Genomic DNA, 18,657 nt, shown 5'->3' with positions numbered 1-18,657 from the left:
ATTGAGCAATGCCTAACAATAAATGAGTACAATGTACATTGCTCACATGACCATACATTTTCTTTTGTACTCATGTACAACTTGTAAGGTCTCAAACTCTGGCATAAGGAACATTTTGCTTTGACTTCAAAGCAGCACAATTTTCTTTAAAAGATAAACTCATACCAACAAGTATAAAATAAGAATAAATAAGCCAAGAGCCCCTTGATGGGACTGACACTCTACTGGGTAAAAAGAATTTCCAGGAATTCAAGAGAAGATAATTTCTTACTTTTAGCCAATGAGAGTTGAAACCATCTCTGATATTCTGCAACAAAAAACAAGATTTTGAAATTAGCTGCTATGGTGTATATATTGGCACCATTTTCATTTACGACAAAGCAGACATCATTAGAAGTCTTTTGGCAAAAATCCCATGTCATAATGACTACATGGTTTTCAAGACCACTGTCATGGCAGCCATATTGGATGTACGACTGGCACAATTATTATTTAGGACTAAATTGATAGGTGAAAACCCAGTGTTAATATAGCAATCTGTCTGGGAGAAGTAGAGAAGGTATTTTCAAGATAGCCACAATGGTGGCCATACTGATGGTTAACTCATTTTCTTTTAGGAAAAACTAGACACCACAAGACCTGATCTAATGATAACCCTCATGTCAAAACAACTTCCATTTAAGAGTTGCGAGGACAAGATTTTCAATGGCCACATACTGGTTGGTCATCATATGAGCATTGTAATTTAGGTAACAAAATGTTATACGAAGACTCTTAGGTAAAACCCCATAATATGACCATTCAGAGAAGTAGTGATAACAGTATTATCAAGGTAAATAAATTTCGATTTCATTTAGAAGTATGATTTTCAGTAGAGGATAGCCAACATAACAGAAGTTACAGCAAAAATTGGTACAATCTTTACAAGTCATTTAGGGTAACTTTCTGTATTGTATTATGGTCATGAGTTGTATTAAGTTATCATTCTGCAGCATTTTCATTGATACAAGGGGTGAAACAGTGGAGTATAACACTATGAGTTTTACCCCCAGTGCCTTGCAAAAATATTACTCACACTGACTTGCAATGAATGTCAATGTGTTCCATTAAAGGCTCTCATATCTGGCAGTAAAAAAGGAAAACTAATGTTAACACACCTTCACACAATTTAACAGAAGGTGACTAAATTGCATGGTTCAAAATCTGACCCTGGCTGATTCCATGATCTCAATCTATCTTCTTTCTGCAAATCTGCAGTCACATCAAACTTAATAATATGTTATATTAGTCTAGCATTGGCAGAAAAGTAAACACACACCAAATTCAGAATACCTGAGAAGAAAAGGTTTTTTTTTAAAAAAAGAAGATTTAAACTGCGCTTACAGCTCCAGTCACCACAATTTGGCTATGGAAGTCATCCTCAAGTTTTAACCCAATACTTGTACTAAAATTCATTAGAATTTCCTTGCAATTTGTTCCCAAGTTGTTCTTAAAAGAAACCGAAAAGAAAATTTGCAAGTATATGAAAATCTTACGATTAAATGATATCAATATCTCAGACGAAAAGGCCCATTAGCTCACTGAAAAATATGACCACAGCCAGCAATGTCATAAGGACAAATCAATGATTCTAGAAAAGACTAAGTAGAAAAGAAGCAAGGTATTAATATAACTAACCAAATCAGCAACTTTGAAGACTTTTTGGGAAGTTAGGAACACTCAAAATTATCACAAAAAAAACTTTTCATGGTACTGTTTGAGAGAGAACATGATAGCATATTTGTATTATGACAAACGTGTTGTAAAGTGTTTGTATATGAGTAGACACAAAAGGATCCAATTCAGACTGAGTGGAAATAATACTTGTAATTAGACTGACACTCAGTACACTATTGACTGAGTGGAAATAATACTTTGTAATCAGACCGAGGCCTAGTACACTATTGACTGAGTGGAAATAATACTTTGTAATCAGACTGAGGCCTAGTACACTATTGACTGAGTGGAAATAATACTTTGTAATCAGACCAAGGACTAGTACACTATTGACTGAGTAGAAAAAATACTTGTAATCAGACTGAGGTCTAGTATACTTGACTGAGTGGAAATAATACTTTGTAATCAGACCAAGTCCTGGTACACTATTGACTGAGTGGAAATAATACTTTATAATCAGACTGAGGTCAAGTATACTATTGACTAAGTGGAAATAATACTTTGTAAAAACCAAGGACTAGTACACTACTGACTGAGTGGAAAAAATACTTGTAATCAGACTGAGGCCTAGTACACTACTGGCTGAGTGGAAATAATACTTTGTAATCAGACTGAGTCCTGGTACACTATTGACTGAGTGGAAATAATACTTTGTAATCAGACTGAGGCCTAATACACTATTGACTGAGTGGAAATAATAATTTGTAATCATACCAAGGACTAGTACACTACTTAATGAGTGGAAAAAAATACTTGTAATCAGACTGAGGTCTAGTATACTATTGACTGAGTGGAAATAATACTTGTAATCAGACTGAGGCCTAGTACACTATTGACTGGGTGGAAATAATAATATGTAATCAGACCAAGGACTAGTACACTATTGACTGAGTGGAAAAAATACTTGTATTCAGACTGAGGTCTAGTATACTATTGACTGAGTGGAAATAATACTTTGTAATCAGACTGAGACCTAGTACACTACTGGCTGAGTGGAAATAATACTTTGTAATCAGACTGAGTCCTGGTACACTATTGACTGAGTGGAAATAATACTTTGTAATCAGACTGAGGCCTAATACACTATTGACTGAGTGGAAATAATAATTTGTAATCAGACCAAGGACTAGTACACTACTGACTGAGTGGAAAAAATACTTGTAATCAGACTGAGGTCTAGTATACTATTGACTGAGTGGAAATAATACTTGTAATCAGACTGAGGCCTAGTACACTATTGACTGGGTGGAAATAATAATTTGTAATCAGACCAAGGACTAGTACACTACTGACTGACTAGAAAAAATACTTGTAATCAGACTGAGGTATTGAATGAGTGGAAATAATAATTTGTAATCAGACTGAGGCCTAATACACTATTGACTGAGTGGAAATAATAATTTGTAATCATACCAAGGACTAGTACACTACTGACTGAGTGGAAAAAATACTTGTATTCAGACTGAGGTCTAGTATACTATTGACTGAGTGGAAATAATACTTGTAATCAGACTGAGGTCTAGTACACTATTGACTGGGTGGAAATAATAATTTGTAATCAGACCAAGGACTAGTACACTATTGACTGAGTGGAAAAAATACTTGTAATCAGACTGAGGCCTAGTACACTATTGACTGGGTGGAAATAATAATTTGTAATCAGACCAAGGACTAGTACACTATTGACTGAGTGGATAATACTTGTAATTAGACTGAGGTCTAGTACACTATTGACTGGGTGGAAATAATAATTTGTAATCAGACCAAGGACTAGTACACTATTGACTGAGTGGAAAAAATACTTGTAATCAGACTGAGGTCTAGTATACTACTGACTGAGTGGAAATAATAATTTGTAATCAGACTGAGACCAAGTACACTTATCACTGACTGAGTGGAAATAATACTTGTAATCAGACTGAAGCCTAGTACACTACTGACTGAGTGGAAATAATAATTTGTAATCAGACTGAGGTCTAGTATACTAATGACTGAGTGGAAATAATAATTTGTAATCAGACTGAGACCAAGTACACTTATCATTGACTGAGTGGAAATAATACTTGTAATCAGACTGAAGCCTAGTACACTACTGACTGAGTGGAAATAATAATTTGTAATCAGACTGAGGTCTAGTATACTAATGACTGAGTGGAAATAATAATTTGTAATCAGACTGAGACCAAGTACACTTATCACTGACTGAGTGGAAATAATACTTGTAATCAGACTGAAGCCTAGTACACTATTGACTGAGTGGAAATAATACTTTGTAATCAGACTGAGTCCTGGTACACTATTGACTGAGTGGAAATAATACTTTGTAATCAGACTGAGGCCTAATATATACTCATATCTGTTCAGTTGATAATTGTGATATTTGTAATGACTCAGGTGCATGGAAATTTCTAGCATGGGACATATAAGGACTGGGTAAAATTTTTGCAGGAAACACTGAATGCACAGTGTGATTTTTAAAATTGTATTATGTGGCATGATTTCCTTGGGTTTATTAAGGCTTGGGTTATGATCAGTTTAATATTGTGGGACATAAAATGATTTCCTTGGGCTTATTAAGGCTTGGGTAGAGAGTTATGATCAGTTTAATATTGTGGGATATGAAATGATTTCCTTGGGTTTATTAAGGCTTGGGTAGAGAGTTATGATCAGTTTAATATTGTGGGATATGAAATGATTTCCTTGGGTTTATTAAGGCTTGGGTAGAGAGTTATGATCAGTTTAATATTGTGGGATATGAAATGATTTCCTTGGGCTTATTAAGGCTTAGGTTATGATCAGTTTAATATTATGGGATATGAAATGATTTCCTTGGGCTTATTAAGGCTTGGGTAGAGAGTTATGATCAGTTTAATATTGTGGAATATGAAATGATTTCCTTGGGCTTATTAAGGCTTAGGTTATGATCAGTTTAATATTATGGGATATGAAAAGATTTCCTTGGGTTTATTAAGGCTTGGGTAGAGAGTTATGATCAGTTTAATATTGTGGGATATGAAATGATTTCCTTGGGTTTATTAAGGCTTGGGTAGAGAGTTATGATCAGTTTAATATTGTGGGATATGAAATGATTTCCTTGGGCTTATTAAGGCTTAGGTTATGATCAGTTTAATATTGTGGGATATGAAATGATTTCCTTGGGCTTATTAAGGCTTAGGTTATGATCAGTTTAATATTATGGGATATGAAAAGATTTCCTTGGGTTTATTAAGGCTTGGGTAGAGAGTTATGATCAGTTTAATATTGTGGGATATGAAATGATTTCATTGGGTTTATTAAGGCTTGGGTAGAGAGTTATGATCAGTTTAATATTGTGGGATATGAAATGATTTCCTTGGGTTTATTAAGGCTTGGGTAGAGAGTTATGATCAGTTTAATATTGTGGGATATGAAATGATTTCCTTGGGCTTATTAAGGCTTAGGTTATGATCAGTTTAATATTATGGGATATGAAAAGATTTCCTTGGGTTTATTAAGGCTTAGGTAGAGAGTTATGATCAGTTTAATATTGTGGGATATAAAATGATTTCCTTGGGCTTAAGGCTTGGGTAGAGAGTTATGATCAGTTTAATATTGTGGGATATGAAATGATTTCCTTGGGCTTATTAAGGCTTAGGTTATGATCAGTTTAATATTATGGGATATGAAAAGATTTCCTTGGGTTTATTAAGGCTTGGGTAGAGAGTTATGATCAGTTTAATATTGTGGGATATGAAATGATTTCCTTGGGCTTAAGGCTTGGGTAGAGAGTTATGATCAGTTTAATATTGTGGGATATGAAATGATTTCCTTGGGTTTATTAAGGCTTGGGTAGAGAGTTATGATCAGTTTAATATTGTGGGATATGAAATGATTTCCTTGGGCTTATTAAGGCTTAGGTTATGATCAGTTTAATATTATGGGATATGAAAAGATTTCCTTGGGTTTATTAAGGCTTAGGTAGAGAGTTATGATCAGTTTAATATTGTGGGATATAAAATGATTTCCTTGGGCTTAAGGCTTGGGTAGAGAGTTATGATCAGTTTAATATTGTGGGATATGAAATGATTTCCTTGGGCTTATTAAGGCTTAGGTTATGATCAGTTTAATATTATGGGATATGAAAAGATTTCCTTGGGTTTATTAAGGCTTGGGTAGAGAGTTATGATCAGTTTAATATTGTGGGATATGAAATGATTTCCTTGGGCTTAAGGCTTGGGTAGAGAGTTATGATCAGTTTAATATTGTGGGATATGAAATGATTTCCTTGGGTTTATTAAGGCTTGGGTAGAGAGTTATGATCAGTTTAATATTGTGGGATATGAAATGATTTCCTTGGGCTTATTAAGGCTTGGGTTATGATCAGTTTAATATTGTGGGATATGAAATGATTTCCTTGGGCTTATTAAGGCTTGGGTAGAGAGTTGTTGTTGTTGTTGAGTTTAATTATAGTGGCGTGCACACAATTGTGCATGTGCCACTTTTTTCTGACTGCACCGCAGCCTGCTAGTTGTTCCTGGGGAAGGGAAGGGTGCCACCTCCTCCAGGCTTTTATGGGTTCAAAGAACCCTGATAGTTTGGCCTCAATCTGTGTGTCCATAAAGGTCCCTTACAGTTGAATGGTTGGCTGTCATTAGTTGGAAGGACAGCTCGGGAATGGTCCTGGTTGCGTTACATCGCTGGTTTCTTGTTGCATTTGCCTGGTGTTTCTTGCGATTTTTTTATTATTATTTTTTTCTTCTTTCCAAAATGTTCTAAAAAGGTTGGGATGTTCTATGCTGTTTATAGAGGCTGTTAGTAGAAATCATGCATGAAGAGAGATTTTCAAGGTTATTATGGTATTACTAGTAAAGGTATTTAGGGTGTGCTTCCTACGTTATGTTATTTATAAGATTTTAGACATTGCCTCTTTAAGTTATTTATTTATTAATGTTTTTAGAGACTGAATGTTATTTATACTTTATTTAGCAAGAGACCAGAGTCTTAGCTGATTACTTGGTTTGTTAAGGACATCTAGAACATCTGATTTTGCGGTTTCCTTAGTTTTTGATAGGTGCTTCGTAAGTGAAATATTTATTAATATTTTTATATAATTGAATGATATGTTATGGCTTTTTATTTGGTGGCTTCTAAATTTATTTAGCTAGTTACTGGGTCATTTGGTTTTGTGGGGATAGTAATTATATTTTGTTCCTAAGTCCTGCTGAGTCTATGAATTTATTTATATTTTTATGTGCTGATTGTTTATTTGTATTAGAGTCCATAAGTAACTCTGGGTATGTGTGTGGTGATCCAATCTCTTTTTGGTTTTTGATAAATATTTTCCGAGCGGGGTTGATATTTTGGGCATATATTGAATACATGCTGTAGATCTTTGATGGTGTGGCAGTTAAAGCAGTTAATGGTTGCTGGTTTGGGTCCTATAAACCTACCAAAACTGTCTGCTAGTTTAGTTTGTCCAGTTATTATCCTGTTTATGGTAGCAATAGTTTGCAACAGCAGTGCATTGTCAAAAATGGTAGAGGCAACTGACATCAAAAGAATACTTTGTAAGTTTAGCATCAAAAGTATGACTACGTACCAGAAAGAAGGTGTAGAGGGGGTTAACATATCAGAACCTTGGCTAGCGAAGATGGCTAAAGCTCAGCATTGTAAAGTAACTGGTGTATACCTTAAAATGTTATACTAGATTTAATATACTATACACCAGAAAATTCATCGATGTACTGGGATGAAAAGACTTCTTTCTATAGTTGAAAATGACATGGCAAGTTTGAATTTTTTTAAACAAAATGCGCATTTCATGTTAGGAGGAGAAGGCTTATACAGTTCATGAAAATGACTACCCTGACTCTAATATAATATTGATTATGTTGCTGACAAGGTACCCCCAGGTATATCAAATACAGATACAACGGAACCCAATCAACATGGGTATGCTATTTAAGAATTTTGTAAATCCACCAGACTTAACAGAAGGTTTGGATTGGATAAAAAGATTGGATCATATACACATTATTGTAACAATTCAGCTAGCTCCATTGATTTTTTTCTTGCAGAGTCAATTGTTTGAGGTAATCAAAGTATTTGATGTCATAGGGAGGCTAGAATTAATATACAGTAGAACCTGTCTTGAAAGACCACCTCTTTTGCCAAAAAATTATGGTCTCTCAAGACAGGTGGTCTCACATAGCAGTTGTCTTTCAAGACAGGTTTTACTGTATATGCCAGTATGTCTTACTCGAAATCTTAACACTAAGTGTAGCTCAGCAGAAGATAGTCAGGAGGATAACAGCAAGTCAAAACAACAAAATTGTATGTGGTTATGGGAGCATGAAACGCACCAAGTTTTCTTCATGCTTACAAGACTTATTTTTATTTGTCCCTTATTACAAGATTTTGATAGAGCAGTAGAATGGTTAGTTCAAATCATTCAATCAGCCGCTGACAAATCTAGTGGGAGAAGAGTGGTCACCCCTTTTCAAGGGTCTGTGTCCATACAAAAGCAGCAGTGGTTTGATAAACAATGTAAAAATGCTTAAAGAATTTCAGTGAAAGCCCTAAGAAGCTTTAGGTTTAATAGATCTGCCCAAAACTTAAGGATGTAATTCGCAGAAAAGAGAGATCAGTATGAAACCTCATCAGGTGATGAGCCCAAGTGTGCGGATCTAACACCCACTGGTTACTCCATCAAGTCATTCCCCCGTAATTCTTGCGGAGGTGGAATTGCTGTCATCACAAAGAACACCATGATAAAACATCTTAACCACACTACAACATTCAATTTCGATCACACATCGTTTGAACTAGTCCAAACCACATCCACAATGGAGCAAAGATCAATCCATATTTTTTTGCCTATTCCACCCTCCTCCTAGTAGAAAAAACAAGCTGGCTGACTCTCTCTTTTTGGAACAGTTTCCGAATCTCCTGGACTATGGAAATTCGATAGGTGGCAACCTGGTTATTCTTGGAGATTTCAACTTTCACTTTGACTGTCCCAGAAACCCAAATACATCAAAACTCATAGATTCCATTAATGTTTTCAACCTTAAACAGTCAGTTAACCAACCCACCCATAAACACGGTCACATTTTAGACTGGATTCTTCATAGACCTGATGATAACATTCTACAGTCCTCCCTGGTATCCCATGACCTTGCATCAGATCACCTCTGCATTATATGCCATCTTGATGTATCAGTCCCTAACCCTCCACCTTTATCTGCTACTAAGAGAAACCTCCGTATGATAAATAGAACCAAAGTAATGCACAACATCCAAGCTAACTTAACAACTTGCTTACCTCCCACCGCAGAACAACACCACAGAACAACTCGATAACTGCCTGCGTTCACTGCTTGACAAACATGCACCAGCTACCAAGTGCAGAGTATTAATTTAAAAATGTTCTCCATGGTATAGCAGTGTTAGGGACCAGCTTCGCACTGCTAAAAGAGACCGCCGTAAAGCTGGGAGGCTTTGGCTTTCCACCAGACTCACTATTCATAAGCAAATCTATGAAGCCGCTAAGAAGAATGTCACAAATATAGTCCATGCAGCGAAATCAGCCCACTACACTACTAAAATCATGGAAAGTTCCAGCTGCAAAGCGCTCTTCGAGATTACTAGGAAGCTAATGTCAAGGAACAAATGTACACCACTTCCAACTACCTTCTCTCCAGTCGACCTTCCAGACATGTTTGCAAATGTCCTCTGTGACAAAGTACAAACCATTAGAGATAAGCTTGACACCACAATTTCAACTGACTCGTCATCACCATACAGTTGGGATACTGAATTTGAGCTGCAACCATTAGCAGCATATGAACCTGTCTCTATGGATTTCGTACGTACAATCCTGATGAAGAGTGCACCAAAGTCATGTGAACTTGATCCAATTCCAACATCACTGCTGCTTGAGTGCTTAGATTCAGTATTGCCTTCACTAACTGATGTTATTAATACCTCTCTCTCATCCGGGGAATTACCATCATTTTTCAAAACTGCAATTGTAAAGCCTATGCTGAAGAAACCAACACTAGACCATAACGATTTAAAGAACTACTGCCCAGTTTCTAATCTCCCATTCATATAGAAAATCTTAGAAAAGTTTGTTCTATCCCAGCTTGTATCTCATCTAAATTCAAACAGTCTTTTTAGCAATGTACAATCTGCATATCGCCCTTGCCACAGTACTGAAACTACTCTTCTAAAAGTAGTTAATGGCATTCTCTCTGCGTTGGATAGCGGAAAGATTACAGTCCTCACCCTCCTTGATTTGTCTGCAGCATTTGACACAATAGACCATGATATATTACTTCACCGTCTCCAGCATGTATTTGGCATTCATGATACAGCCTTACTGTGGTTCAAGTCCTACTTGGTCAACAGGACACAAATTGTATCTGCAAATGGAATACACTCCAGCCCAGTGGATCTATGTTGTGGTGTTCCACAGGGGTCTGTCCTTGGACCCGTTCTCTTCATTCTGTACACTCAGTTGCTCTCAAGTGTTATAGATCATCATCCAGTGTCTCACCAATTGTATGCTGACGACACCCAAATATACAAATCTAGCCACCCAACTGAAGTTGATGCTACCATCCAAAGTGTAGAGATGTGCATTTCTGATGTGAAATCATGGATGACATGGAACAAGCTGCAGATGAATCATGATAAAACTGAGGCCATTCTGATCACAACATAAAGACTTTCTCATTCACATCCTTTTCCTCAAACAATAAATATCAGCAACACCAACATTAAATTCACACAATCAGTACGAAACCTAGGTGTTACTCTGGACAGTACTCTCACATTGCACCAACATGTCATGAACATATGCAAGGTTGCATCATATCTTGAGCTGAGATGCATCAGCTCCATTTGCAAATATCTTTCCGTAGATGTCACTAAAACACTTGTGTGTTCATTAGTACTTTCAAGACTGGACTATTGTAACTCAATTCTGTCTGGTTCATCACAATATCTACTCCAGAAACTTCAAAAAGTTCAAAACACAGCTGCTCGGATCATACTTAGAGTACCACGATCAGAGCACACATCCCCGCTGCTCTGTACCCTACTCTGGCTATCCATTCGATCCAGAATCAAACACAAAATTTGTTCTCTGTGCTACGTTTCACTGTTGGACTCTAATCCAACATACCTATCTGACCTCACCCATGTGTACACACCAGCAAGATACTTATGCTCCTCTTCTGACAATCATATACTCATTATTCCAAGTATGAAAACAAAGTCATATGGACAGCGTTCTTTTGCATACTAGGGCCCAGCAACGTGGAATGAATTGCCCACTTAACTTAGACGCAAAGACACAGTGATCACATTCAAGAGAGCTCTCAAAACTCACTTATTTTGACTGCAAGAACAAACTTAAAGACCTAATAATGTTTCCTACCTTAAATATTCTCAGCATTTTATTTTTTTTAATGTTTTCTAATTTCATGGTGTTTGTTTTTGTAATCATATCATTATACGTTTCTTATGTTATAGGTGTTGTCTAATGTTGTAAAGCGCTTAGAGCTTCTAAAGAGTAGGCGCTATACAAAGTCCTCATTATTATTATTACAAAATATGACAGCCTCTGCTCTTAAAAATGGACATTACTTAACATTTTGGAATATGCTTAGATTGGGATCATGGTACAGCCAAAAACAGATTTCCAAGCTAAAATGGTTTGAGCATTTTGAGGGTCCATTTAATCCTCCTAGTCCTGACTCATTTCAAACCTTGTACTCTTGAATAATACAACACTGGATGATCGTGATGCAAAGCCCTGACTCAACTGATACATTGTACTCCCTGAATATAACATCAGATGATCTTGATGCATACATTACTCAAGATGAGGTAATGAGGTAAGGAAAGCAACAAATGATAGAAAATCAGGGAAAGCCTCAGGTTCAAGTTGTGAAATTTTGCCTCTGAAACTTATACTGTACCATTACTCGCACATTATTTTTTCAAAGAATACAATAGTTCCACTTCTTAAAAAAGCAACCAAAATGACCAGACTAACCACCAATTATGAGTAAAGTTTTTACTAATATTGTCAACAAAAGACTTGTACAATCAATACATTGAAGAAAACCATATACTACATAAAGAACAAGTGGGATTTTGAAATGGTTACAGTAGTGAAGATATCATCTATGTTCTGAATACTCTATTTGGAAACATCTGGGGAAGAAAAAGGCAGATCTTTTTTCTGCATTTATGAATTTGGAAAGGCCTCTGATAGAATTGACGGGACAACTCTATGGCATAAGCTGAACACGAGTAACTTGATAACTAATAGGATACTGAAAATGTTGCAAGCAATATATGTAGATGAGCTTGTATAAGTACCTCAAGTGGATTAAGTGATATATTTCAGTATCCAATGGGTGTTAGACAGGGCTGTCTATTGTCACCATTGATTTTCTCACTTTTTCAACATGACCCGCAAAGTACACTTTTTGATGGTAACAGTAGTGTAGATCTAGAAAAATGTGCTGAAGAGCTTTTTTTCTCAACTTTATACAGATGACCTTGTATTACTTGCTGACACAGCAAATGAAATGCAATGTTTATTAGATAGACTTATCCAATACTGTGAGTATTGGAAACTTACTGTAAATCTTGATAAAAGTTAGGTAGCGCTTTTCTGAAATGATTGTTCTCCAACAGGTTATAAAAAATGGTGTTTTAGGGACAAGAAACTTGAGGTTTATTCTTATTATAACTATTTATGGGTTATTTTCTCACTGGGGGAATTTGGAATGAACGTCAGAACACGTTAGCAGAAAAAGAATCTGAGGTAATGTGTACACTGAAGATCAAATTAATTAAATTTGGTAAATGGTCTGTAAATATTTTATTTAAAATTTTTTACACTACAGTTTTACCCATTTGGACTTGTGCTTCTAAATATGGGGCTTCTAAGTATGGGGCTTTAGTTAGGCTTATGATATAGAAAGAGTGTCAGATACCTTTTGTATTCTGTAAATATGTCTTACAGTCCGGCAAATTTAGTCCTGTTTTATGTGTGAAAATTAGGTCTCAAATCTCTTAAATCCATATATACTTCCAGACCAATCAAGTATTGGTCTAAGCTACTTGAAATGTCAGATAATTGATTGCCCAAATTGTGTTATCAAATGAAACTCTCTTGGCTTGGAGGTACAAGTAGCAGCTCTACAATTTGGACTGTAAAGTTAAGAACCTTTTATTTACAGTTATGGTTTTAGCGAGGCATGTTATAAACAAAGATTGGGTAACAAGGAAGCTTTTATGAATATATTTAAAGACTAGATGTAAAGATACAGATACACAAAATTGGCAGGCAGAAGTGTATAGCATGGACAGGCGGAGAGGGTATTAAAAATAATTTTGTGTGCTGAAAATTATTTGCTCTGCTTAGACAAGCCTATTTTTAGGAATATTTACTGTATGTAAACTGGCAGATGGGTTACCTGATGTTAGGTTTAATTCAGGATGCGCTGATGTAGCATTGCCCTCTTAGTAAGAGGGGTGGTTAATTGAATTATGGCTGGCGTTATCTGGAGGATGACCTCCCTTGATATTATAGCCCGGTGGGAGTGGACGATAGAACTTCAACAGAGAACTGAGCAAGAATATTGGGAAGAAATAATACAATATGAACCCCCTTAGACAAGAAAAAAAAAATGTAATCAAAACAAAGTAATAGCTGCAATTCCAATTCAATCTAAATTATGTCATCAGAATTTGATAGCATTGTCTAATTTGGATTTATTTCATCATCATAATGAGTGGTGAAAAGAGCGCAATGTACATGACTGATTGCATCACCTTTCTTCCCTTGAACGTGTATCGTCTTCCTGTTTCCTCGAGCCTTCCTGTTGTCTATGCTTCACCCCTTCCTGGACTTCCTAGTCCCTTATTCTGAACTTGTCACTCCTTTTTCTCTGGACTTGTCTTTGGACTGTCCCGTCTTTCCAGAAAGCTGTTCCTTAAAGGACAAAATTACCCCTAAAGGACAAAATTACCCCTAAATCTCTGTATGAACCACTTTCTACATGTACATAAAATTCCCTTACTTATGTTACTCAGAAGTATAATAGCTATCCACACTGCATAAATTCTCAACTAATCTGATAGAACATCACCCTCGCTTCACAGCGACAGGCCTTAATTAACACATTATCAATACTATATCTCACATTACCGTATATCTTTACCTACTCTACCACATGCTTGATTACTATTGCATAAAATTCACAAAATTCTAGCTCACAGCAATCCCTAACTTACAAAATTATTTAAACATTACAAAATCAGATATAAATATGTGATTATCATTAACTCACGATAATCAGTATCGTCCTGACAAAGACAATTCTACACATATGAAAATTTGGATAGCATGCAATCATCAATTGTATCAATGAACTAGTAACTGTAAAATTAGAGATAAATTGCATAACAACTCAACCATGAAAATGAATAAACATAATATGAATCATAATCATATCAACCATATTTGCACAAAACAAGCAATTTAAAAAAATAGAAAATTATGTAGGAATTAAAATTGCGTTCCTTAGTGCTGTTCTCTTTCAGAAATGGTGCATCCTAGTACTAAATTCTGTCTTTTCTTACAAGACAGCCATCTAGTCCCCTTTCTTGTTCAACAAGGAAAGCACTATTCTTTTTAGGATTCCTCAGTGTCAAACTTCTCTCAGGAATTTTAAGACTGAAGAATTTCAGCTAAGGTCGTCACTTTAAATTCATGTTATTTTCAAAGTGTATGCCTTAATTTACTCTGGCCAATTGTAAGCAGCGGTTCCTAAATTATCACAAGATAATAATTTCTTCACCAGATCTCAGAGAGCATTGAATCTGTGAAGTATGGCATATCGATTTCCCTTTGTAAATGATAATTTGACATGGGTTCCTATCAAGTGGTTATGGTTGGTTGCTCAAATGTTTACTTTCTCAGGACAGCATAGCAATGTCAAGGTCAATTTCCCCGAGTCATAAATTCTAGCCTTTCAAGTTTTAACACTGACCGGGGGGGGGGGGGGGCCGAGAAAAGAAGAAAGGTCAAAGTGACCCTTCACAAAGACTTTTCTGGCTGAAATGTGATAACATTTTAATACTCAATGCATTCAGCCTGAAGGTTCAATACAATTCAAAATTCAACACTTTACAATTGATAAACTAAAATATGACGACTGTCCACACTGCAACCTTAAAATTGTGGAAACAAGTCATTTGCTGTTGTCCATCATTTACAAGCATTCGTGTTAAGTTTTTACCAGTTTCTCCCTCGTGAAGAGAACTCTTATCATGTCTTGATAAGTAATCACTGAGAATCTTTAAGTGTATACTCTTTAGCTGAGAGAAAAGAAACTTATGAAAATGTAAGTTACACTTACTGTACCAATCACGTTTCATATGTATGTAATTCAGGCCGGTGGCCTATATTACTGAATCAAGTATTTTTCTGTTTTAAAAAGAATCAATCCATACACACCTGAAGGGAGCCTTCGCTATTTCTTGGTCTGAATTAATAAATGATGTTAAGTACTTCTGTTAGATCGTCAAAAATATCTGCCAAAACCATTCTCCCATTCATTGATTCATAATACCAAGGTCATGGACAATACGTCATAGCACCATTATAGACCGGTTAACAAAACACCCGAACAGAGTACACGAAAAAAAAATAATAATCAGAAAATAGACTTGTTGCCAAGATGTAATACTTTTGAGAAACATTTTGAAACTATTCATCCGACTTTCAACACTATCAAACAGTAATGTATAAAATTACCCCATGATTTGTATTGATTTTTTAAAATATAAATTTCAAATCTTAAATCTTAATTTTATCATGACTGCGAGTCGAGTCGCTAACTATGGTAATATTAATATGGGCCATGTTTGCGTTTTTACTAAAATGGGTCAAGAACACAAAAAAAAGGCACGTACAGTCTATACGTCACAATATAGGTTATGACGAATTTGTTATCAACATGGGTAGGACACACGGTACTAATGGTATGGACAAATGGGAACCAGCCTGGAATAGAGTACACTGGTCAACAGTGAAATCATTACTGACTTGAAAAGGCCCTAATCTGTAGTATTTTGGTGTGCCGAACACGAATATAACCGTGAAAAATTTGTATTGGCTCTCGTTTTGAAGATATTCATATACCTCATTTTCTATGTTTCACTGTGTAAATTTCTCCAGTAGGACTGCAGCAACATCCGGAATAATGATGTAACATTGCATAATACCATCATGCTCACATCATCCACAGTTGATTGCATCATTTTCTGATGCAATGCAATACTAATGCCATGCGGCTGCTGAAGTAAGTTGACGTCAGCAGTGTACTATACATGTGTAGGCCTATTATACTAATGCCAGGCGGCTGCTGAAGCTGACGTAAGCAGTGTACTATATAAAGCCCAATCAGATAGGTTCAGCATTTAAAATATTTTAGACGTTGTGCGAGACAGTTCAAGCTACTGTTACATAAAACTTATTATTTTATCCATTTACGTACAATAAAGAACAGTAATGCCTCGAAAGTGTGTTAATACCGCGGACAATTTTTGCTATATTTGTGGGGAAGTGACATTTGCCAACCAGAAGAAAAGTATCAATTCTCAAGTGAAGAAGGCATATCATCTTTACTTCGGATGCAAGGTTGGTGACCAAGACAAGCCTTGGGCTCCGCATATATGCTGTGCTACATGTACAACACAGCTTTCACAGTGGTTGAATTGCAAAAGGTCATCAATGCCGTTTGCAGTCCCAATGGTGTGGAGAGAGCCAAGCAACCACCTAAATGACTGTTACTTCTGCTTGGTTCCTCCTCTTTCCGGCGGAATAACGAAGCGAAAGAAGTCGAGAATAGTCTACCCAAACATTCCGTCTGCATTGAGACCAGTTCCACATGGTGAGGGACTTCCTATTCCAGAACCTCCAGCAGAATATTCTCTTGATTCATCTGACGAAGACAAAGGTGAGTCGACCTGTTCTTCTCCTGGTCCATCAGCATGCAGTGATCCAGATTTTCACTGTGGTGCATCATCAACCCCACACAGAATAACACAGGAAGAACTAAATGACCTGATTCGTGATTTGGACTTATCAAAGAACAAGGCAGAATTGCTACGATCAAGACTCCAACAATGGAATCTTCTAGAAGAAGATGTCACAATTACTGCATATCGAAAGCGCCACCAGCAATTGGAGCCTTTCTTCAGAAAGGAAAGTAATCTGATATTCTGTTCCGATATTGAGGGCCTCATGAATGCTTTAAAAATCACTCATGACCCACAAGAATGGAGACTATTTGTGGACTCTTCGAAACTCAGTCTCAAGGCTGTGCTTTTGCACAATGGAAACATTCTTCCATCTATTCCAGTAGCGTATGCTGTCCACATGAAAGAGACATACGATAACTTAAGGCAGCTACTGAATTCCATTGAGTATAACAAGTACAGCTGGCACCTCTGTGGTGATTTGAAGGTAGTTGCCCTTTTAATGGGACTGCAGCAAGGATATACAAAATACATGTGTTTCTTATGCGAGTGGGATAGCCGAGCAAGGGAAATGCACTACATGAGGAAGGAATGGACTCACAGGCAGAATGTAGCCATTGGAGAGAAGAATATCCAACACCCAGCTCTGGTTGAGGCTCAGAAAATCTTGCTACCACCCCTTCACATCAAACTAGGTTTGATGAAGAACTTCGTGAAAGCCATTGACCGGACTTTGCCAGCATTCCGATACCTGCATGAAAAATTCCCTCGACTCAGCGAAGCAAAGATTAAAGAGGGAGTTTTTGTGGGTCCTCAGATTCGAGAGCTTTTCAAAGATGACCGGTTCAACAACTTGCTGGAAGGTGACGCGAAACAAGCATGGAATGCTTTTCGCCTAGTTTCTACAAACTTCCTCGGAAATGTTAGGGCAGAAAACTATAAGGAACTAGTAGAAGACATGTTGATGAAGTATAAGAAACTTGGCTGCAATATGTCTCTAAAGATTCACTTCCTTCATTCCCATTTGGATTTCTTTCCTAGCAACTGTGGTATTGTTAGTGATGAACACGGCGAACGTTTTCATCAAGATATCGCAACAATGGAACAAAGATACCAGGGAAAATGGTCCACTACAATGCTGGCTGACTACTGCTGGACACTCCTCAGAGATGCTCCCGAACAGCTGTACAAGAGACAGGCGAACAAATCTAAGATGTAGTCAATGACTTGATTTTTTATAGGTAGGCTATTACAGTTGACCTTTTACTATTGGAATGCATTTCGTTATGTAAACATTAATTTCTTGCAGATTACAAAAAAACTAGAGCCAATTTTGCAATTTGACTGTCATATTCGTGTTCAGCACATAAAAATTGATAAGAATTGACTAATTTTATTTCAGTAACATGACTTTTGTAAAAATTTGTTGTCCAGTGGTATATATGGGTTAGGCTGACCAGAATTGGTTAATAATGTAAGTTATGATGTAAGAAAAAGAATCTTTTAAGAGCTTATCCTAGTTGCAAGTGAAAAAAACAGATACATTGTTTTATTGATGGAATTTCATTCCTTTAACATTCTTGTGTTTTGAACACTCATTACTAAAATTAGCACCTGACTCTTTGGTGCGGACTTGAAAGCACATGTTTCAAACACGTGCAGGTCAGGCTCATATCCTTTCCTCTACACAGAGCTGACATACAAGTTTCATCTATACTGATAAATACAGGTTTGATCATGAGCACTCAAAAATTGTACGTTATTAAATTTATACTATCATGGTGTTTTCATAGGTTTACTATGGGAACTGAATTAGTACCGTGAGTCCGGTAGCTTTCATGGTGATATCATAGCGCGTGACATTCGGATTGTCATGAAACACACCTTTAG

At 36.5% G+C, this 18,657-nt stretch overlaps 1 protein-coding gene across 2 annotated transcripts in view; it reads right to left on the bottom strand.

The window, feature by feature from the left end:
• The window catches only part of LOC149785781 (uncharacterized), a 33,155-nt gene extending 17,807 nt beyond the window's left edge, over window positions 1-15,348 (bottom strand). The window contains exons 1-2 of one of the 2 annotated variants that reach the window (XM_089979695.1): window positions 15,242-15,348; window positions 13,555-13,734 (exon numbers count right to left, since the gene is read on the bottom strand). The gene's annotated coding sequence lies outside the window, so the exon portion shown is untranslated. The remainder of the gene's footprint in view (window positions 1-13,554; window positions 13,735-15,241) is intronic. The other variant, XM_089979697.1, reaches the window with a different exon arrangement.
• Between the last annotated feature and the right edge of the window lie 3,309 nt (window positions 15,349-18,657).

The sequence above is a fragment of the Sinohyriopsis cumingii genome, chromosome 13 (genome assembly GCF_028554795.1).
Source record: "Sinohyriopsis cumingii isolate HCF-2022 chromosome 13, ASM2855479v2, whole genome shotgun sequence".
NCBI classification, from domain to species: Eukaryota; Metazoa; Mollusca; class Bivalvia; order Unionida; family Unionidae; genus Sinohyriopsis; species Sinohyriopsis cumingii.
The sequence above is the reverse complement of the archived record's forward strand: the minus strand, read 5'-3'. Positions and strand labels throughout refer to the sequence as shown.